Below are 23,943 nucleotides of genomic sequence, written 5' to 3'. Positions count from 1 at the left end.
TCTTACATCATACCCAGAAAGTCACTGCTGTCCTGTTCTGAAATGTGATAAAGGCAACTGTTTCTTGAGACATAGAAGGATTAATCTTTCATTTTGCACTGATGAAGCTGAATGGATTTCTAGGACAATTTGTTTTTTCAAATGACAAAAAAGACTGGAATGTTCAAAGTACAGTTTCCATTAAGTGGTAAATACAAGGTTTTGATTTGAAAGAACTGCCATCACTTCTCTTTGAAATGTTTATCAAAATAAACTGTTGTTCAGACTAAGAAGTGAAAGATGATCTTTTTGTCAGGATGCCAGGATACTCCTGATGAGTACCGTGATATTCCTCTACCCAGCAGTGAAATGTGTCAATAACTTGCACTTGAGTAGATGCTGAAAATACCTTCCTTTCTTTTACATCCAAACAGTAGTTGGGAAACCATGATACTACAAAGTCTAAATTTGATGGTGGGGAGAGTTGAATCTGATAAGTCTTCGCTACCCACTGACAGCCTGTGTAACAAGTCACCAAAATAATTATGAAGAGAACAGTAAAATCTCTAGCCAGGGTTAGACTGTTTCAATTAATTTATTTGCTTCTGACCTTAACCTTTTCAAATGACTACTTTCTATGAGACACAAATCTGTTTATTAAAATGAAAATTTCGTGATGTTTCTGAGGAATTTCTTTCTCTATTATGAGGAAAAGGTGGTATCTTATTTGTGCTGGAGAGCAACTAACCGCTATTTTACAAAGAAGTGACTACCAATTCACCATTATCAATAAGAAGGTGTGTGATATTTCGGTGGACACACGTGCCAGGCCCATGCTGTCAATAGTTACCAAGGAAACAATTTTGAGAAACTTTTGAAGTGTAACATCATGTTGCAAAGAACCTGATTCTTCAGCCTGCTTCTTAAAATCACCATGTATTTTCTGGCTTTTGAGGCAGTCTGTAATGAAGCCAGAAACACAATGAATATAATGCAAGGAAACTTCTTTATCAACACTCACCCCCAAAGTTTCAGCTGAAAGGAATTGTTTTCTTTCTCTAGGTGGACTCTTCACAACCCAGCCAGTATGGGAATATCTGATCTTAAATCAGACCAATTAATAACTTTGAGACTGACATAAGCATGTTAAGTACTGCCAAATTCACATCAATTAAAATATATTTTATTTAAGAACTGCATTTTTTATAACTAACTCCCTGTCTCTTTCTCACACACACCCATACACATGCTTTTCATATGTAAGATGTCACTTGTGGATATTGCAGCACAGGTTATATAAAACATTAGTCCATACCCTTAAAACACTATTTGAATATTCAGCAATACTCTGGCTACTATAGCATTTTAAATCCTTGATACGTTTTCCTAATGTGAAAGTTTACTTTACAAAGAGTTGTTTCACTTAGTATTTCTAAAAGAGCAAACCAAAATGAACATTTTTAAATGTTTTAAAACACTTATTTGAGTTTGAAAGGAAACGTGAAAAGAAGGTTAATTAACATTAAGGAGTGTAAATCATACAACACTTTTTATTTGTTTAGGTAGGCAGGCAGAGTTACGTGATAGGGTGGAGGCAGGATATCCTAGTCCTCATAAATTTTTCCCCTACAATTATGAGCCCTAATCAGCATTTTCTGTGCGCTTTTTCCTTCTGCAAACACCCAGCTAAGTTGACAGTACTCTTTACGCAGCCTAAAATCCTATAGTGGTTAGTGCTAACACTGTTTTTGTATGTGTTGCAAAGGCCTAGCTAGCTTGAAGAGGAGTATCAGAATTCATGTGCATAGGCAGTTTTCTTAAATTTATTCATCTGAGCCATGATGAAATGAGAAAGCCTTTTTCTGTTTTTCTCCAAGTCCTGTTCTAATTAGTCCTATCTGCATACAGAAATCTGGAGGTCTTGGCTATCTGCTCTGAAACATACATTATAGCTATACTACTGCTACTGTGACCTCGACTCGAGTAGACTCCCAGCATACTTGCTGACTGCCCATGACATTTAACCCTTATTTACGGGATGCAGGGTCTTGAAGTCCTTCCAGGTTTCTATGGCCATAGAAGAGAAAGCTGGCTGAAATTAAATGGAGCTTCCTCTCATTTGTGAGGTGCAAAGAATGGCAAAATGCTCAGAAATAGCTATGAAGTTTATTAAGATCTCGCCACTCTAGATTAGCGTGGAGTGTCACTCTGAGGGTCTCTGTCCTGTTTCCTGGACACCATGTGGTTGGGCAGTGCCTCAGCCATAGAGATGAGACTTGCTCCAATAGACTCTGATGCCTGCCTGCATGAATACTTTAATTATTTGTTGCTCCAGCTATTCTTTATACAGAGATTAGTAATATCTGAGAGATGGTATTGTATTGTACTGTATTGTATTGATCGGTACTGTCTTCTGTTGCCCAGCTGAATCTAGTGCCTGCATTTGAAGAGACCAGCCTAAATTGTGAGTGGACCAGAGCAGAGTAGAGAATTTCTCACACACGAAGATGGGGCTGAGCTGAATGCAGGAGCCCCAAAACTGATAAATTTTGAGGAGAAGAGGTGGAACGGTTTCAAAACTGGAAAAAAATAATTCTGTGGTGATAGCAGAATGAATCAACAGTAATAATACAATTCACTCACTTGGCCTTGTGGCCTTTCAAAGTAAGAAAGTAAATTAGCTTAGCTAAATTTAGGGGAAGTCTGAGTAGCCCTGAAAAGGTGCATGGAGATATTGTTAATTGTTAATACACTGCGTTCTCAGAACGCAGAAAGAATTTTTCTTTTCAAAAGCAGTGAAGTAAAAACATTTGTCAGATGCACCTTTTCAGGCAAAATTGTGAAGACAATTTTAAACCCCAAATTTGTATGCAAGTTCTTCATATGTACCTGACAAATACTTGTCATCTATAACAGCAATCAAACTATACTTATTTGGTACCTTAGGTATCTATTTAGATATCTAGCTTTTATTTTATTTGGCCTCAATACTGAGATCCTTACCAGTGCTTAAGAAGAATATTATGAAACTGATAGAAGATACGTAAAACCTGATAGAAGATACATAAATGAATTTGTGAAAGGACCTGGCCTGAGAGCTGTTTTCTGGAAATGTTTTGTCTCGATGCATTACCATTGGTGTTCCTTCACATTCTCCTTTGCAGACTGCAGTCTTTTTCTTCGTGGAATTTTTTTTTCGTATTCTTCATTTATTTTGGTTGCTTTTTTCCATGTTGTTTCTTTCTCCAGCTCACCTCTAGCATTGTTGCTGAAGTTATGAGTAAAGTGGAAATTACTAAAGAATTACGTCTTAAAAGTGCACTGAGTTTTAGTAACTGTCATGCCATTGGCAGCAAAGTAATGGTTGGCGCAGCTGGAAGGGAGAACAGGCAATGTTCATAAGCCTGTTCTAGAAAGGTTACAGCAATGGTTTGAATAATTTTGTAACTTACCTTTTTAATACAGAAACCTCATTTTACTTGAGAAGAACACAGGTACTTCTCAGTTGGCAGAGCCAGTTACTGGGAGTTGATCTTGCAGATTTCTACAGGAGAGAGACTTTCTTGTTTGGTCACTTCCTTTGGGCAAGAAGCAGCAAAAATGTAGGGTTGGCTCAACAGCAGAAACAGAAATTATGTTTGAATGTCAGATGTATCCTTGAATATGTTTTTGTATATTAACCATATTAAAATATTTTTAACTTTATGACTTTTAAAATTTAGGATTATTTTTATAGAAATCAAGATTTTTTTTTTTTTTAGAACAATACTTGTTAACAAAAACTAGTCACTTTCACAGAAATGTTACACATTTGTTTAAAAGAAAAATACCCCCTCACACCCCCACCCACCATATTTTTTTATAAAAAATGAATATTTTCTGACTGGATGATCCTGTTTTACAACCAGCTGTGAGTTGACATTTATCAAGGCTGAATTTATTACGTAAAAATATGAAAGCAATAAGTTTCAATAGAGATCCAGTATAAATCAGGTTTATTTTTAAAATAATTATTTAATCAAAACCAGCCGTGTCTTCTAATGCCTGATCAACCAGAGACTAATAGATGAAAGCTAAAAGTTGAAGATAATCAAATACGAATGTATAAAAAAATCAAATACTCTTTTAGAGTGCATGCCTGTTTGCAAGTAAATGTCAGATTACAGTAAAACTTGGACTTCAAGATTTTTCCAGAGAAAAATAGCATTTAATCAGTTCCAGCTCCATAATGGCATGTAATCAGTTGCTTTTCTAGGTCAACAAAGAACAGTAGTCAATTGTATATAAATGAAAATAAAAGCAAAGCATATCAATAAAATAATTCTGAAATGGCAGATCACAAGGAAGGAGATGAATTTGGAAAAAAAAAATCAGCTGGAAATTAGATATGACAGAAATACCAATATGTAATGTCGATTTTAGTGTTGATTTAGCCTTCACTTACAACTTCATTTCTGTTGAACAAATAAGTCAGTTCAGATTGGTGCATTTGGATATGTTTTAAAGTCTTCCTAACTTAATTTTATTAGAAACTCTAAAAAAGCAGGGCTTTTTATTATTTAGTATGCCCTTATCCATACTTTCTCTCTACCTTGTTTGTGCACCCTTTCTGAAATTGTTATTGTATTACAATACATTGTACATAGTGTATATATATGTACAACATAAATAGTATCCTATACTTATGTGCATATGTATATTTATATAGTTATAACTGACAAACTTCTACTTTTTCTGTTAGTATTTCCTTATCTTGTATGTTTTCATAGGATATATAGTAGCTAATAAACAGAAATTAACTACAGTAACTAATTTTTAATTTCAGTTCAGATTCACCTAGGTAGTTTTTACTTCATTAGGATCTTTCACCCTAACAGCTTCAATGGACTGAAGAAGCTGATGATGATATTTGGTTTCTCCAGTTTCTTTGGTTTTACAACTGTAAAAAGCAAGACAGATGTTCTGTTAAAATAATTAAAATTCATTCAAAATATATATGTAATTACACACATATAAGAAATGTACGTATAGTGTATAGTATATACTAATATATGTAATTTAATATATACGTCTATATTCATATGCATCTATTCTATATATTCTACAATATTTGTTTTGTCCAATCTCAAATATAGATAAACTCTATGCTGCTCTGGTGTATGTGACTTGTTAGATATAAAAATTCTTAGTCTTGTTTTGTTATTTTGGTTTATGTTCTACATACTCTTCTCATCACTGAAAAAAAACCCCAAATATTTTAATAATTACTGTTGCTGTAGAATATTTTTGTATGATTGGAAACCATCGATTACACTTCACTGGCTTATGACCTTTTCATGAAGTACATAGCAGTCTAACTCCATGCCAGCTTTAGAAAATACTCTTTGATTAGTACGTGTGCAGATAACCAAGTGCCCTTCGTTGCTTTCCTGGGTTTTTTATAAGCAATTTAATGAAGGATAAATATTTTTCCTAAAGATTATTTTGTTTTCTTTTTCCCACTGGGCAATATTGGAGCAGCTTCTCAAAGTCAGTCATTGTCACTGAAGATGGATAAATTGGTCTGGTCACTTTATGGCACCTGAAAGAGTGAAATAGTAAGAGTTTTGTGGGGGTTTTGTTTGTTTGGTTTTTTTAAGGCTATATTCCTGAATGAGACAGTCCCAAAGAATACTGCACTGATTAACTGACTGTACTAAGCATAATTATTAGAAAAACTAAGGCTTAGTAACCAAATTGGCTGAGATCTCATTTCATTTCCTTTGTATTCCTGTAGACCTCTACCCTCAGGAACTGAGCTGTGGGTTTTCCTTCTGAGAGCAAAAGGAAACGGGATGTCGTATTCTCTTGTCCTCAAGGCTTGAAGGGAGTTCATCTGCGAATTGTTTGGTCTAAAATTTTAAGTCCTGTTGCAAGACGTTTGAAAGTGGGGAAAAAACCCTGTATAGTGCGTGTCTTCCTTCCATTACTTCCTGAGTGCCTTCATTAGCAGCCTTGTAAAATCCTGTGTTTTATCAGATTTCATTTATCTGCATTAAGGATGACCCCATCATGTTTGTCCATTGTCTGCTTGCTCATACATTAACTCACAGCTGTCAAACAAGTAATAGGTGGAGGTCCAGTGGGCTGGTACTTCCTGCTCACTTCCAGATGTACTGATAAAAGTCTTTGCTTGGATGTCTCTCAGGGTTTGAGGGGCTGTCAGACTAAGGCTGAAGGGTTGGTTTTCTCCCTCACCATATCTTAAACACACATACACGCATATCTCAATATCAACAGCGTGAAAGAAAAACTCCAAAAGCCAGAAATACAAGCTTGTTTTGATACACGTTTTCAGTCAGAGTTTCTTGTCCCTTCTTGAGTCTTAACAAAAAGTACTAATCATGTCCTCTTATTGTTTATGAAACGTCTAATCAGAGGCAATAAAAGTAATTCTGAGTGACAAAAGTAAAAAGGTACTGACTTAGAATATTTTGTTATTTAAAAATTTCTCCTTGCTATTTTATGCCTATCCTCATGGCGAGTAAGAAAAGTAAATTGAGCACTACCTATTCTATTCTACTAGGTTTTTCTCCTTGATAATAATATAATGCTGAAATGTGATGTGTTGCTTCAGCAAATTTTGTCAACACAGATGATTATTTAAGATTCAGAAATTATTTAATAGGCAAAACCTGCCATTAATTACAGAGGCAACTGAATGATAATGGAAAAAAAAAGATACTTTTGTATATATTGACTTGATTCAAATCCTCAAGTAATTTAAAAGCTTCAGATTCAGAAAATGCTGTATCAGTTTTGACATTGAAATTGGATATAGTTAGTATAATGTCTGTATAACTAGCTTGCACTGTAGTAGAAAAAAATTTAAAATAATCTTGGCTCTGGAATATTGTACTGGAACTTGGCAGCTCTCTCTGACTATTGTGATGCTTGAATTGAGCAGCTCAATCCCCACTAGGGTGTTAACTAACTTTATCCATAAATAAATTGAGAAATTATAGGTAATTATAAATGCACGCAGTTGGCTCTATATATCTGTAAAACTTCTACAGTGTTTGAAAGTCTATTGTCAAATTCTTTTTCTGGGAATTAGAGGGTGGGGTGTTTAGTGCTTCAAAAATTAAGAAAGGGAAAGGGTGTGTTTGTTCCTCGATCAATTCCAAGCCCAAGTTTGTAAGCTGAGACTTTTATATACTTGGACTCTTTTAATGGATCGACTGGCTGAGTATAGTTATGGGGAAATGCTAAATACTTAATGCTTGACTGGAAATTTTCCCCAAAGATATTGATCTTCCAAGGTATAATGTGCCTTCTACTTAAATAGATGTGTATCAGTGGTAATAACATTTGGGAGAGTCTCTCATAAAATTCTGTGTGTAACAGTAGAAAGAGGTGAACTTCTGTTAACCTTTTCATGGCACACCCATGACCAGATATTTACATTTTGGAAAAGTACAGAAATCAAGAAACTAAAGGGTTACTTGGTGCAAAGTGATGCTTTCCATTATTGATGCTTATTACAGCAATGAAGACAGTCTGCCCAGCTCTATCCTGGAATGTCAGTGTTGGTATCTCCATGTGAAATGGAGAGACTCTGTTTGGCTTGTTGGGGAGTCTGTTGCTGAAACTCATCTGAAGAGGAGAAAGAAAGCAAATGGTGGCCCAGGAGGTAAAAAGGCAAGGCAGGCAGAAGCTGGGTGGTTAGGCACATATCAGAAGTAGGGGTACAGTTTAAATCTAAAAGTGAGAAAAATTGTCCTGGAAACTAAAGTTTTTATTGAACGTAAAACCTTTTTGCCTATATATAAATCGTAAAATATTTTAAGCCTTGACTTCCTTACTTGACCAAAGTTTATTGAATTCGACAAGTAATATTTTAGCTCAGTTAAGGATATAGGATTTGGTCTATGGTTTAAAACAGACGTAGAATATCTCTAGTAATGGGATTTTTTTCTTAATAAATCTGTTGAAACAGAAGATATTGAAATTGTCTTTCTGGTGGTCAATGCCAGGGTGAATCTTTTCACATTTTTGTGCTGTAAAGACAAAAACCTATTCAAAGACAAGGGTGTTTTTTCAGCATGTTACTTACTTCTGAGTTGCAGAAAGTATTTAAAAAGCATGTATTAACTTAGGAAAACTTGTCTGAGATTAACAGCCTGCTGTGCTGTTCACATTTTGTTTTCATTGTAGCTGAAATGTCAGATACACATATGAATGCAAGTCTGAGCTTGCAGAATAGTAGTATTCAGCAAGAAATTGAAGTTTGTGGAAAACACTTGATACATTGATTTTGTGGGGATTAGAACTAGTGAAAAGTGATCTGCAAGACTTCCAGAAGTATTCTTCCTACATTTTCATCAGTATGAGTATGAATCAAAGACATATTTTCACTTTTTCTTTTTTAGATTTTTTTTTTTTTTAAATGACAGTGTGTCTCAGTCTACTTGACAGATAAGTAGGCAGTTATCACCTGAAATGAAACCTGTGGTAGTTTATCAGGGTAGAAGGAAACAGCTAAAAACTTCCTTGATAGTTGAATGTTCTAGGTCCTCTTTGTAAAAATGGATGTTATCAAATATTAATCAGCTCCATCCCTTATGTGGCTGATGACAAGCTATGAAAAATAGCTGGACCTACTTTGGACCTACTTTTCATCAAGTTTATATATGGTTTCTTGAGGGGAAAATTAAAAAACAAACCTCCTTAAATAGGTCCAGTCAATTATTGGTAGATATCAGATATTACTTAATAACTAGACTTTATGTAATGGAAAAAAGAATTAAATTTTTAGAACAGAATTAAATGTATTTAAATCTGCAATGGGATTTTATTTGTAGCGGTCAGTTTCCTGCCTCCTTATGGCATTGGACAGAGTAACTAGACTCTGTGTCATGTAGTACTATCTAAAGAGGGTTGTTCTTTAACATTTTGTAGGGAGAATTTGAAGAAAATTTGGTGACTGTTTGAAAGATGGGGAGAAAAATACAAAATGCAAATGTTTCATTTAATTTATTCTTGGGATAAAACAGTAGTCGTCTTCATTTTGAAATGACCATTTCCACTTCAGAAGTCAACTTAAGTTAAAAAATAAAGGAAGAAAAGGGGAAAAATTTTAAATTCATCAAAACAAAAATTGCAATGAAATGTTACGTCTTGGATTAAGCTAAATATTTCTGGTAGATTAAAATACACTTCTCCTCCCTGCCCCTGTTTAGACATATTCCTTTTAGAGCTGAAAGATGTTTTTCATTAATGCCAACCCTATGAGCCAGGACCTGCTGTTGCTGTGATTTTGAGAGTTTTGGTACAGAAGGAAAGACTATAATATAGTTCCATTCATTCTTCTTTGAGACATCACAGAATATGGTTTATAGGCAGTTACTTTTTCTACTTCCAAAAGCCACAACCTCAGAAATGTTCAGAACAACAGACATAATTTGTTTTGTTGTTGGTGGTTTGTTTTGGTTTGGTTTTTTTAATCTTTTCTTTTCAATTACTACAGCAGATCTATAGGTGGATATGGGTTACCATTACCATAGGTTGTCACTAGTATTTCTAAAGTTTGTTTTGTTTTATTTTCTCTTCAGCTTGAACTGTTGCCTTCCTTTACATTTGGCTGTTTAAGTCCCTGGACTAAGGCCATCCGGCTTAGTTGCAACCCAGATAAGGTTGGCAAGGAAGAATCTTTTGAACAAATGTCAAAATCTGTAGCTGCTCCCTCAGTTGAGAGTGTCTGTCTGCAAGTGGTCAAACTGGCTTACAGCAGTTTAAACCATTTCAGTGTCATTATTTTCTCCTTAGTTGAGATACAGCTTTTCATTTTTTTTTAGTCTTATGGTGATTTTTAACTCCTGATTAATAAGCGGCTGAAAGAGAGATTTAAGCCTTAGATCAGTTCTCTGACAGCTTTTTGTGGGCAATCAACCACTAGAAAAAGACTGAACTTATTTTACTTTAGACAGAAGAAGATAAAGTTGGAGCAGAGAGACATATCTCTTATTTGTCAGCTTAAAGATGGTAACAACAGAGTTTATGCTTGTTTATGAAAGTATCTTTAGGCACAGAGGAGTTGCAGACAAAGGCTTTAGGGAATACACCACAAGTTCAGAATAGGGGAAAAGAAGAGATGTTTTCTGGAGGAGTTATGAAGAAAGCCAAATGACAGGTGTGAAATAAAACTGGAGTCTCCTGTCTTGAGAAGAGAGAGCTATAACGGTCCTGGACTTTGATTTTCAGTATTATTGTGCAATGCCTTAAAAGGTAAAATACAAGCTTTTAGTTTCCATCTACATACAGGACACCAGGTTCTGCTTACCTAAAATGGTGTGTTTGAATTGTAGGTTTCCTGAAAGGGCTTGACACATGCCTGCATAGAAGAGTGGGAGGTGGTGGATCACCTAGGTACGGTTGCAAAACTCTTACCAAATCTTGGCTTCCAAATGTGGAAAAAAAAAATAGGATAAATACCCTGCTCTCTTTACCTTTACTCATGTGAGAAGGATCATGGTAGTCTATATGGGCAGTGGCAAGGCAGTAGGTGAGTTACTCCTTTACTAACTCTCCTTGTGTTGAATTCTGGTGCTACGCCAACCAGATGTTAATCCCTAGCCTAATATTTAGTGATGATAGCTGTCTCCGAGCTGGCTTCATTAACACACCCCTGAAAAATTCACAGGCTACATCATCCGACTAAAAAAATTAACCAAAGGAAACCTATTCGTGTGGTTGGGATGAAGACAAAGACCAGCAACGACTTCATCTGATCTCCGCACTGCACAATCTCACTTTGAGGGCCTAAAGACTTAGTTGTTTTGCATTTATAAAAATAAATCTATTTCTATATGTTAAAATGATGTGGTGTTTCTATATCTAAGTCTTTGTGAATACTTTTACAACCCAAGAATATAGTAAGTGACTTCAGCAGAAGCTTAATGGGCCATCAAAGAGAACTTGGGCATTGCAGAATGTGTGTGGTATTTAGATAAAATAAGAAATAACTGAATAAATTATTCAGTAAATAGCATCCTTGAGGGAACTTAAGGTCTTGGGAAGAAAGCTGTGCTCCTTATATTCATGAGGTTAGCATTTCATAAGAATCAGCCCAGTTTTGATTCGTGTTTGTATTGCTGTTTTGTTTTAATCATTTGTTGCTGCTTCTTGATTAATTTTGTTTTCAGTAAGCTTGATTTAAGTGTTATTTGTGTAGTACTTATTGCAATAGTACTTTTTAGTTTTGAATTTTTTAATTTTCTTGTTTTCTGTGAAACTCTCATAAGCCCTAGAGAAACTTTTCACAGCAACGTTCACATGCCCAGAAGGTCAAATACTCTTCCCACTGATATATTTTCAGGCTTTATTTCCAAATTAATACTTAGCTTCTTTACACAATAATGATCACAATGTGCATGTAAAAACATGTTTTAGCAGGTACTTATCAAGTCTTTACAGATGATCCATCTTTTAGCAATGCAGCCAAACAGTTTAAAAAAAAAATTACTTCAGGGGAAAAAATAGGTTATATAGTAAAGGCAGAGAAACAATAACATCTTCAGTTGCCAGCATATGTTTATACTGGGTGGGCTATTGGCACGAGTAATCCTGAAGTCTTTTATTAAGTGCATTTTTCCTGTAAATTCCCTGTAGCATGTTATATTTTAGTTGATACTGTACCTAACCTGTCTCTAAGGCAACTAGGCTTTCTTTTTAACTTCTAAGAGGGAAAATCATAAGACGTACATATGGATATGCTAGAAAAAGAGACATCTGTAAGGAATTTAAATACTACCCACAGATTTTTCATTCCTATCCTACTGTCTGATTCTCCTTGCTTATACATAGGATCCATGCTTACAGATCTGACTCAGATGAATATACTAGTCATATGAGTGAAGACTTTATCAAATGATTCAATAGAAAGGTATGCAAGGGATGGAAGGAGAAATGGAGTAGGCGCTTCAAAGACTCTATACCAGGGAACTTAAAGCTCTCAGAATTTGATGGGGGTCACTAAGAGATTGAATCAAGACAGAGCAAGTATTACCTAGAGAAAATGTAATGGTGTTACACTGGAAAAATCTGAAAATTTTAAAGGCATCAGCAAGACCCTGGTGCTAAAATGGAAAAGGCTTTAGGTGAACAAGTAGTGTATTGCCATTTTAAGGCCTCTTGGAGGAATGGTCAATTTATTATGAGTAAATAAATGTATGATATGATTTTATTCAGAATTTTACTTTTACTTTTTACTCGTAGTTTTACTTTGCTGACTTTGCTTTATCTCATACATGAAAAGAAAGTAAGACCTAGGGCATTTATAGCAGGCATTTACATCAGGCAACTTCTCCAGCATTTTCTGTTATAAGAGAAAATTAGGGGGGAAGGGCTTCGTGTTTTTACTTATGCTAGTGTTTGGAGTTTTTATTTTATTCATGTCATCTTCAGAAAACTTTACTAGTTTCTGAGGTGCTGGTAAATTGGAGGATGGTAAATTTATAGACTAGGTGAGTTCGTCTTGATGCAACTTTCCTGCAGAAAGCAGCACAATCAGGGAAATCTGTTATTGAACTTCTTTATCAAGCAACTCTATGAATTTCACATACTGAATTTTATATTGGAACTGAGAAAATCATGTTAATAATTATAACAATAATTAGAAAAATCATTGAATAATGACTGGACAAATAAAGCAGCTTTTGCATATTCACAGTGAAAGCTGCTGCAATGTGGTAATCGTATTTCAGTGCAATGCAGTCTACCCTCTTTCTGTTCCAGAAGGTTACTGTCCCCAACTCTCCTATCTGTGAGGAACTGAAGAATAGTTTAAGCAGAGGAGTTCATTTTTTATTCAAGTATTTTTAATAGTATGCAAGGAAAGACAGGCTCTCTTTAAACTTTATTTTTTCCCCTTGAAAAGTTTAGTTGAAATTCAAAGATTGGACACATCTTCTGATGGAAGAAGGCTTGCAGAAAGGTTTTTTTATTACATTTCATGGTTAATTTGTCTTTAATGAATACAATTGAAGAAAAATTGGGGCCTTAGCTGTTCTTAAAATATGCCACTGTAATACACTACCGCTAAATATTGCCAAGTTTCTGAGCTGTCAAGTGGTCTTTGTACTCCTGGCTCCATGGAAAAAAAATTGATTTCATGCCATATGATGACATAAATAGGAAGGCCTGTTTCCTTGGAGGGTATAATTTTCTTTTAACTTGAGAGAATATTTTATCATCACAATATCACAAATAACTCTAAATGTTATCTTGCATTTCACGTCTGTTTCTTTGTTTTTGTCTTCTGTCTTTTTTGATGAATATGTTCTCCAGGGCTTATTGTGTATATGCATCTCATTTATGCACGATAAAAACTGCTGCTAGATTTAATTTTGATTGTACAGTTGTTTTCAGTCTTTACTTCAGTTTCCTTTGATTGATTCATTGCTCTTTATTTGGTGCCTTGCCACAAGCCAGATATTTCTGTAATGCATATAAAAAAAAAAGTGCCAGTATATGACTAGGATATGGTCTTGTTCCACCTTTTTATATCATCACATAGTCTATAGACATGTTAATTTAAATAAGGATTTCCAAGTGGGTATAACTGTATTTTTTCTTATCACTCCATTCCTGTCACACCTCAGCAACTCCTACTTCACATAGTCAATGAAAGATATTGTCTGATGATTTATAAATTATTGCCCATCAACTTCTGAGCATCTGGCCTTCTTAACCTACTTAATAGTCACTTCAGACAATTATTTTTCTCCAAATCCTTAATTTAATTAGAATTTGGATAGCAATGCAGATGAAAGAAAAATTATGTCTTTAAATATTTGATATAATTTATATCCCCTGAGCTATTTTTCCTAAACATTACCATATTTGAAACAACATTGCTGTTCTGAACTCCTGTATTTGTCAGCTTTAAAACTTAAGGATGATTTTAATCCCATTTCCCAAAATGTGTTGTCTTTTTGTTGTTGGGTTTTTTTGGGTTTTTTTGTTTTGTTTTGGTTTTTTTCTTGGGAGAAAGTTCCCTCATGTTTGAACATATTAGTTTAAAAAATGTTTGGAGACTCAAAGATTCAATACTGATGGACTGTTGAAGTCAGTTGATCTCTTAACTTTTATATGTATACATTTTTAAACAAAACTAGGCAATTTAGTTATCTTTTAATGAGAACCAGATACTGCTGTTTATTTCATCCTGTGATCATTTAAATGAAGCATGGTAGCACAAAGTAACATGCCAATAATAGTGTAGTGAAACATGGTGTATACAGTTCCCAGAGATACATACTTAAAAAAAAAAAAAAAAGACCATAGAAATAATACTTTTATTGACAACTGCCACTCCAGATTCAAACTGATATTTCTAAGGCATACTAAAAATGTGTAAGGTAAAAGTTATGGTTAAGATATTTTGCTCCCAAGTCACAGATGTTAAGTCATGTATGTTTTCAAGCCAGAAAAATTGCTATTGCTGCTGTAAGAATGGCACAAGGAGGAAAGACAGTTGGTTTGGGATTTATGTAACCAAATATTGACATCCATAATACAGATACCGTCACCAGAATTAGTCATCTGGGTTCATTTATAGGCAGAAGAAAGAAACAGGCATTTCTATGGCATGACTAATCTCATTCTAAAATTGTTAAGATAAAACACACCCTTTCAGTGCTCTCCCTTGTCTATGAAGGGACACAGAGGTAACTAGCTCAGGTATAGCCAAGCTGTCGTGTTACTGCCTACAGAATTGGGAGAGATCACCGTTCAGCTACCCATATGTACAGTGGGTAATTGAAGCCAGATGTGAGTATATACTACTCTGCATAAATAATACAGGGTTCTATTTTGCTGCTAAGAGTAAAATTTAATTAGATTTTGCTTTTATATTTTATTACATTTTCTTGACCTGCCAGGCTTCTTGTCCAATAAAAAAAAAAAAAGGGCAACTCTTCATGAACTTCTTAGAATCCTTTCTTAAAATCTGAATTACAAGTACTATCATTGTAATTCTCATTCTGTGTTCCTGCTAGGTTATAAAGTTCAGGCTTGTTTTAGCTTGCTAATATAAACTTTGGAAATGTATAAAAAAAATTACATTAAAGGATCTAACAGCTTGGTGGAATATTGTTGTTCCAGAAATTCATGATCAGTGATGAAAAATAAGTAATGCAGGTAAAGCTGATTGTGATGAATGCAAATACAGTCAGGTTTGCAATTTTCCCCTTACATGTTAGGGTTGTCTTTGGTCTTTATTTATTTAAGATTTAGTAAATGACATATGTTTATTCTTGAGAAAGTTGAAGAACTTCAGCTTTGTAGTTTTGTGATAAATTAAATTCCATTGGACAGAGGAGACCACATCTCTGACTCCTTCATAAGCCATCCTTGGAGCAATTTGCTTAGAGGCATTGAATATAAGCGCACGAGGGACACAATGAACAAAAACAAGACCTCAGAGCTTCCCATGGGAAATGTCTTTCTTGTTAGGTCACACAATCAGGCTGTCTCTTGTGCATTAAATATTTGAATCTTTTCAGCACAGAGACCCATTTACCACAGAGGGGAAGGAGACTAGTCCTGTTATAGCCCACTCATAGCTTATCAGTTAAGAGGATATGTTATTTCCTGGAAAGGTGCTCTAATCAGAAGGTGATTGTACAAAGATAGGTAGTTCCTACCATTTGCAACTGGTTTTGCCCTTCTTCAAGGCAAAACCCCTAATCTAGAAACCTGGCTACCTTTGTCTTCAGTGTTGGGTTTGGACAATGTACAGTAACAGAGCAAAGCTCTACATAAAGACTGTAAGGAGAAACAGTCATTTTTTTGAGCAGCATTTATGCTCAGCAATAAGCTCACTGTATGAGAGAGGAGTCCAATGAAAAGAAAGTCTCATGCAATCATATGCATACTCCCCTTTTACAATGGCATGGATTAGCCTAGACAACTTCAAATTAGCATTTACATACTAGATTTCAATAGGTCTTTTCAACTTCTAAATTTTTAAATATATTTAAATAGTACATATACAAATATGCCGTGGAATGCTTGAAAAGGTTGCAGTTTTCCAGTCCTTCTGATCATTCTCTCTTATGGAAGGTAAACAAAACCCCCCCACCAATACTTCCATTTCAACTCTGGAAGTAGTCGAGTGGTACAACTGAACTGTGACCTTACAAATATGTGAAAATTCAGAGGCTTGCTCAATCACTGTGTCTGTTCTTCCTTTTTAATTCTAGCACTGTTTTTCCTTCTTGATAAGTATGTAAATAAATAACCTACCTTCCCTATCCAGACCTTCCACTGTCCTCCCTTGTTTGCATTGCAATCAGAGAAAAAGATATGAAAAGTAATTCATATCAAGTAATGTATTATTGTACATTGTAAAGTAATTATCATTATCAAGTATCATTATCAAATTGTGCCCAGGGTTATCTAGGATTATCCTGTTCTGCAGGGGAAAAAAGCCTAATTGCTCAGTATGGGATTTATCCCATAGTCTCTCAGAATGCTTAGGATAAATAGAAAGAAGAGGGTGTCCTTTCACTTCTTGAGAAGTCTGAAAACCTGGAGAGCCCACGTTTGGGTGCTTATGAGGGTAACCAGTCCTACCACTGGGTTATCTTAGTTCCTGCAGACAGGCTCCTCCTTCCATGCCTGAAGAAAATTATGTTCATTTCCTTAAAAAGAGGGTCAGAGGAAAAGAAGGTCTTGTAGATCCTTTCATTAGGCGATGGAGTAAGTCCTGTTTTGGCACCAGAGAGGGAATTACTGTAATAATATCTAATACTTCCTCTGGTGATGTTCTTGTGCAGTCAAAATCCATGAATTTAATGAAACTCAGACTGCAATTTTATAATACAAATTACCAGAATTATGAAAACCAAAAAGATAGTGACCTGATTTAAATTCCAAAGGCAAACATAAGTCAAAAATAAGTTTCTTTTACGAGCAGTTCCAGAACACACTAGGTGGTGCTGTAATCCCAACAGCAATTGCTGAATATGCTTGTGCTTTCCTACTGTCAAGGTATACCTTGTTGCAGTTAGCTTTTTATAGATTTCCTAATACTTTTGAAATTTTAAATACTTCCTGCGTCTTTTAAGATGCTGTCACTGATCTTTTATTTGTTAGGAACATTGCATGCTTTTATTTTTCATGTTTTGATTTTTGGTCTAGTGAAATGAAGTGCAATAGATTTTGATTCTCATTGTACTTAGGACCCAGGTTTTGGACACGGGTATTCCTTGTTGTATATTTTTGGGAAAATTCTGGATGTCATGCCAAAAAACTTCTAACCATGAACATTATAATCTGTGCCTGCATCTGTACCACCACTTTATCAACGTCAGTGACAATGAATCACACTGCACATAGTCTGGAATAGGCATATCAGGAGCGGAGGAGAACATATCAGATTTAGCTTCCCACCACCATCCATGTTATGTAGCCTTGTAGCCCCATATATAAGGTGTTGCCATTGCTAGAAAAATGCCACGGGTCTTTGTGTTAAACTAACGGCATGAACCTCAGGTCTATCAGGCTCTGTCTGGACCTTGTCTCGGTCTTCCTGGAAGTCTGTTTTAGTTTGTTCAGCTGTTACAGCAACAAGATGACCACAATTTGTTCTATCTTTTGCTTAGCTTTGTGCATTTTTGTGGAATGGTGCTTACTGTTATGTATATATTTTAATAATAAGTAATAATACCATAAAGTTATTCTATGTAGAACGAACTATGTGTGACCCTGGAATAAAATGTAGAGTAGAGGGGACAGGGGATGACAATGGAAGCCTTTAAAATTATATTAGAGGTCCTGGTGCTATAAACCACTCCATGTGGTTGGTTGCTGGTCACCACAGAAATGCAGCCTCGGGACCAGTCAAAACCAGTGTTAGGGTTTGCAAAGAGAACAGAAGTATCCAATATGTTAAAACATGCTATATATAGCAAATTTGGTAGTAGTGTGGAATTGTAAACCAGTGATACAAGCAATGTGTAGAGAGCACATCATGTTAGAAAGCACATCAAAATAGTGCTAAACAGACCTTTGAGGGGAGGAGGAAAACTTCAACATCACGCTCTTCCTAGAGAAAAGAAGAAAGCAGTCATCAGCTTCCATTGTAAGCCTTTGTTCTCTCCCAAAAGAAGGGTGAGATAACACCAAAAATAAGGTGTAGATCCTAGGAAATGTGTGGATTCAATTTTAACTAGTATTTTGGAAGCTTTTTCTATAATAATATTATTTCTTTGATTTTTCTCTCTCTTTTTTTTTTTCCACTGTAACAAGCAGATCTGGGCTAATAATAATTCCTTGATTAGACTGTTATGATTTGAGATTTACAGAAATTAGTTGTAATTTTTGACCTGTAAGGTGTTTCTTTAACCCATGTAAACTGCACAAGTTGTAGCTCAACAAACTGATGGGCAGTTTAGATTGTAATCTGGATCCAACACCTCCAGCACTTTGGCAGCACTACGTTTTACTTCCCGCTCTTGGGGATCACTGCATGAGCAGGGGAAAGAATATAAAATATTTGGAAGTGGCAGGATGAGAGAATGAGACTTCATACATGCTACATATGTTTTCAGATGATGTAATGTTTAATAACTCTTCCATAGCACTTTCTCACTCTTCTGTAATCCAAGTGTGTGTATTTAAGCAAACTTTAGTAGGGTACCATTGGCATACCTAATGTGGCAACTTCTCTCTTCGTTGTTAGTAAGAAGAGTGAAAATTGAGTACAACTTTCATAGAAAAAAAAGTCATTGCAGAGCTGAATTAAATTATCTTGGAAATATTACCCGTACTCCTTTTTATATGTATGGCTTAAAAAATAGCATGCGTTCACAGTGGTCCTATTAACATATCAGTAACAGCTGGAAATACTCTCTAGTCATAATGTGAATTGGGAATGGTGTGGGGAGATGCGAGAGCACTCCAGTTCAACATTTAGATTAACATTTTAGACAGCTTGAACCCATAACCTAGAAGCAAATCAAAAGAACTACATATTTTTATTAGTTCTAAGCAAGTCATATATTACTTTACTATATCAGATTTTGTTTAGGTTATTTAAATAGAGTCCTTCTCTTGTCAAGTGTCCTATTAAACTATAGTTACATGTTGACATCCATTGAGAAGGAAAGGTTTCATCAGATGTTTACTATCACGTCAGAAGGACTTTGCTTTGAGTAGGCAAATATTGCAGAAATTAACTCAGATTAAATAAATCTAAAAATATTGAAGAATTAATAGAACACTCTTTAAAGTAATTAGCATGCTGTCAGCACTGATTATTTTTGAATTCTCTAAGTTGGTTTTAACACAAAAACTGCCAACCTCCATATCAGGAAAATCTTTGCTCCTACTTTTGCTTTTTAGTTCTCTATCTGAACGCTTGTTTTATCCAGTGTTTTATCTATTACCCTTATTTATTAGAGTACATTTTGATTTGCTTTTCTAATGGTACTTTCACCTTATAATTTCTTTAATTTCTGAAAAATTTTAACTTTCTTTTTGTTTTATGCTCTAAGTGCAAAACTATACACAGTTAACTCAAAATAGGTGTCTGCACTCAAAATTGAACCAAAATGGAAACATGAATTCCATTTCACTCAGTTTTTTCCATTCTAATCGGAAAGTAATCACACACCGTCATCTTTTCTGTTACTTCAAACTACATATTAAAAAAAAAAAAAAAATGCAGTCAAGCTCTCTCTTTTTTTCTGAATAAATTTTGAATCAGTTGGCCTGCTTCAACTGATTTGGAAAGAGTAATAGAAGTCTCAAGGCTATTATGTTCGTACAGGTTCATGAAAATGAATCTGAATCTCATGTATGGGTGATGCTTCTTGAGCGAAATGCTCTGGTATGAGGTTAGTCAGAGAAATCCTGTGGGCTTTTGAGTTGATCTGTCTGTGGGAAAAGCCTCAACTCACTAGACACCTGAGCATCTAACCAGGAGAACCCTAACCATAAGAATCCAAGTGTCCTGAGTTCCGCTATTTTTGTGAGAGTTCCAGCAATATGTCAAGGCTTATTTTTTTCCATACCACAGTGTGTGTGTGTGATAAATAAAATTCTGTATTAGTAAATAAATAGAAAGCAAACATTTTTCCCAGTATGCTCTCTCCTACCTGCAAAGCTGCTTCTGCTTGAAACTGCAGAATCTTTACATCAGCATCTCTGAAACAAAATATTTATCTTCAGTGTACCACAAAAACCTAATGTCTTTCTTTTGAATCAGTTTAAAATCTGCTTCCTTAAGCTCTTATGATGCTTCATGAGAGTTGAGGTCATGTATCTCATGCTTTCATTATATCTGTTTGTCAGGCTCCCCCTCTAGACTACGCATTCTGTGGCTCGCCATGATCACAGTGAAGATGCTTCATTATAGTGACTCAGGCAAAGGGACAATTGCACTGGCACCAAGAGCTGTAATCTGTTAGGTGAACTTCTTGAGCACGGTTAGTTACGAGACTGTATAAAATCCTTGCACATTCTTTTCTTTTTTCTCTCTTTTTGTAAAGTAGAACTTATACAAGATTCCAGATTAAAAAAAAAAAAAATCCAAAATTTCAAATTTCCTCTTATTTCAATAGCAGGAACAGAGACCTCTTGTCTTCTCACTCTATGGCTTCTGAAGAATTCCTTTACGGTTCTGAGTAGTATCCAGTAACTATAAAAGTTTTATTTTTTTATCACATCTTCAGGCTAATTTCAGTAGGTGAGGAAAATTAGATAACTTGTTATAATTTGAATGAGCTGGATTGTTACATCATGTAATATAGCATGCCAGGGTAAGGAAATGCCATTTCCCCATAGGAAATTAAAACAATGAACACCTATTTTGAGATGAGAAAGATGCTATCAGTTTATATAGACAAAAGATCATCATATCTCATAATTTTATGATTACACAATAAATATAATTAAAGATGGAAAAGGGTCTTGCAGATAGTGCTTTCTACTGGTACACTGCTAGTATCTTAATGAAGCAATGTTCAAAAAATCTCTGTAAGCAATTTGGAAAAGTTCATATTGCATCCTTCCTTGTCCTATAACTGTTCTCTGCAAAATGTGATTTTTGCCAAAACCTTTTTAGCTGTAGTTTCACATCCTCTATGTACTTTTCTCTCAGTTGATACAAGGTGAAAGTTCTTTCTCTTTGCTTAAGAAGTAAAGCACATCCATACTTATGTTCCCTTGATAGCCAAAGACAGGACAAGAGTTAGGCCACTATAGGGATTTTCTCTTATATTTCTTCTTCAAAACAGAGGCTGAATACAGATTGTCATAAGCAGGTATCACTTCAGTTCAAAGACTAAATCTGTAGGGTCCCTCAGACTTCATCACCTCCAGTGCATCTCCCTTTGGTATCGCTTATGATACTAATATTCTGCTGGAAGAAAAATAGCTGTTAGTTACTGCAGTGAGGTTTGGGAAGACCTAACTTTTATAGGAGTTTGACCAAAATTATGGAATTCTTCCTGCCAAAGATGATGATGTTCAGCAGTTGCCAACCTTCAGTAAAAGCTACCAAATGTGCTTTTGTTTAGTTCCTTGGCATACATGGAGAAAAACCTGTCAAGGGTGCAAGCAAGCAAACCCAGAGAAACTAGGTGCAGCCCGTTTTCCACTTCTCCTGCCTGTCCCCTCCCCCCAGGATTAATAAGAAAAACAAAGATGACTTTTGTGACTCTAAGACATAAAATGTTTTGAAAATGCTCAGGTAAGTAGAAGTTTATATTAGCTATATTCTTCTAATGCTGGCTTTTAAAGAAAATAAAAACCTTAGGACCTTATTATTTATAACTCATAACTTAACAAATCAGTTGTTAGCTTGACTAGTAACAATGCAGATATGTAAACAATATTATTTCCATCTGAGAATAAACTTTAATGACCTAATCTGTTGTTTTTTCTCAAAGTGCCTAGTGACATTACATCTTTCCAATTTACAATTAATATAAGATAATGGTAAAATGAAAAAATGAATTATAGGTTTAACTAGTTTTATAGAAATCTGTTGAATTTAGGTTTAGGAAACTGTGTTCCGAATCCATGCCACAATAAAATTCCTAACATTTTTTGCATGCTAATCACAGGTATCAAGGTGCCCTAAATATACTACCCAGCCTTATCCTCTAGCTTGCAGGTATTTGAAAGTTTTTAGCTTCCTCTTTTTAGGTCCATACTTTACTGAAGTTACTGAGAAACTTGCATTAGTAATGCAGGATTGTGTTGAGTTTTAGCTTTTCTATTTAAATCTCTTCATTTTTCTTTAGCAGTTCTCAGGCTTTGGAATACTAAAACCACCTTGAATTCTTTAAAAAAGAGGAGAATTTGGGGGACTATTTAAACTCAGCATGTACGCTATCAAAGATAGTCATCATTGCTGCAAAATAACAATGAATAGTCAGGCTATGTGATATTTATTGATCTTACATCTGTAAAAACTAAAAATGAATATTCAAAAGCCCTTAGAGTAGAAGTCCTACAATGTCACTTTTGATTTATATCAGTGAAACCGAGAACAGGCTCTAAGGAATTTATTTCTACAGAAAACATACAATGTACAGGAAACATGCAAATGTATTCATTCTGTTAACAATTTTCATTGCCTTTCAACCTAAAAGAGTTCGGGAGTTTGAAAAGTTTCACAGAGCAATTTGTAAGAGCAGCTTACATCTGAATTGTGGTCTATTTGCCAAATCTTTATTTGTAAGAGCAGCTTACATCTGTCTTGTGGTCTATTTGCCAAATCTTTATTTTTGTGGCACTTTGAGTGTTTTACAGTGATTTAGTTTATTTTTAAGGTGCAATCAGAGAGACAGGATTAAAAGACTAACTTGTTAAACTGAATTATATTCCTGTGGGAGTGATGGTGATACACTCACTTCATAAAGAAAAACAAGAAGGCTCATCAAAAATAAGAGGAGAATTTATTTGGATAAAACACGTAATATTGCTTTGAGTAAATACAAGTATTAAATCTTTCAAGCTCTGAAGGTCAGGGAAATCACTCACATGATCAATTCAATTCCTTCTCAAAGTATGTTAATGGGGTTAAGTGTAAAGTAGAAAGAAGCAAACAAGGAAGGCATAAATATTTGTATTTATGTCTGTCGCACTGAGTTGAAACTTGTAAACTCAAGGTGAATTAAAATTTTTCTGCTTAGTCGTGAGGATTAAGGATGGACCTTGCACAAATTGGCCTGTCATATTTTAGGAGGAGATCTACTGGGTTTTTTCTCTCTGCTTTATTGTGTCCTGTCAAGCTCTCAAATGGCGTCATCAAATCAAAACAGGCTGTGGCTCATTTTTTGAAGAGTTTTCTGGTTTGTGCAATCAAACTGCAATGATGATAGCTGTGACTATTTGCTGGTTTAAAATGTAACCCTGTTAAATATCAACCAAAGGCTTCTGCAGAAGGCTGCCGTCTTCAGCTGGTGCGTGACTTGGCTGTTTACAGAAAACTGACTGGATGTTTCTGGCTGTTTACAAAGTGGCTCCGAAGGTTTACTTAGCAGTGGTCTGCTTTCAACAAAGTTGTGCGCGCTATTTCCGACTGAATTTTTATTTTTGGACTTCCCTGAAAAGGGGGAACAGTTTGAGTTTATTTAGGCCTACGTTTCACTTGTGAGCTGGCCTTAGAGCTTAGTTCAGAAGAAAGTGTGTGCCCTTCAGTGGGAACTGTTTCTAGAGGAATTCTCTTCTGGGCAGATATAAAGGTTTTAGATTTGCTGGTACCTACCTCAATTTTGGATCCCAAAGAAGACTTGAACGGGAGAGTTTTAGATTTACTTTTTATATTTTACTTCTTGCTTTTAGTGGGATTTAGTATTGCTAGAAGGTCCTCAGTGAATAGCAAGATGACAGCAGCACACATTTCTTGACCACTTCCACCCCATCATCCATAAGAATCAACCAGAGTAGTTTATGTCGTCTTCTTAA

Source organism: Aptenodytes patagonicus, chromosome 4, assembly GCF_965638725.1.
Source record: "Aptenodytes patagonicus chromosome 4, bAptPat1.pri.cur, whole genome shotgun sequence".
NCBI lineage: Eukaryota > Metazoa > Chordata > Aves > Sphenisciformes > Spheniscidae > Aptenodytes > Aptenodytes patagonicus.
The sequence above is the reverse complement of the archived record's forward strand: the minus strand, read 5'-3'. Positions refer to the sequence as shown.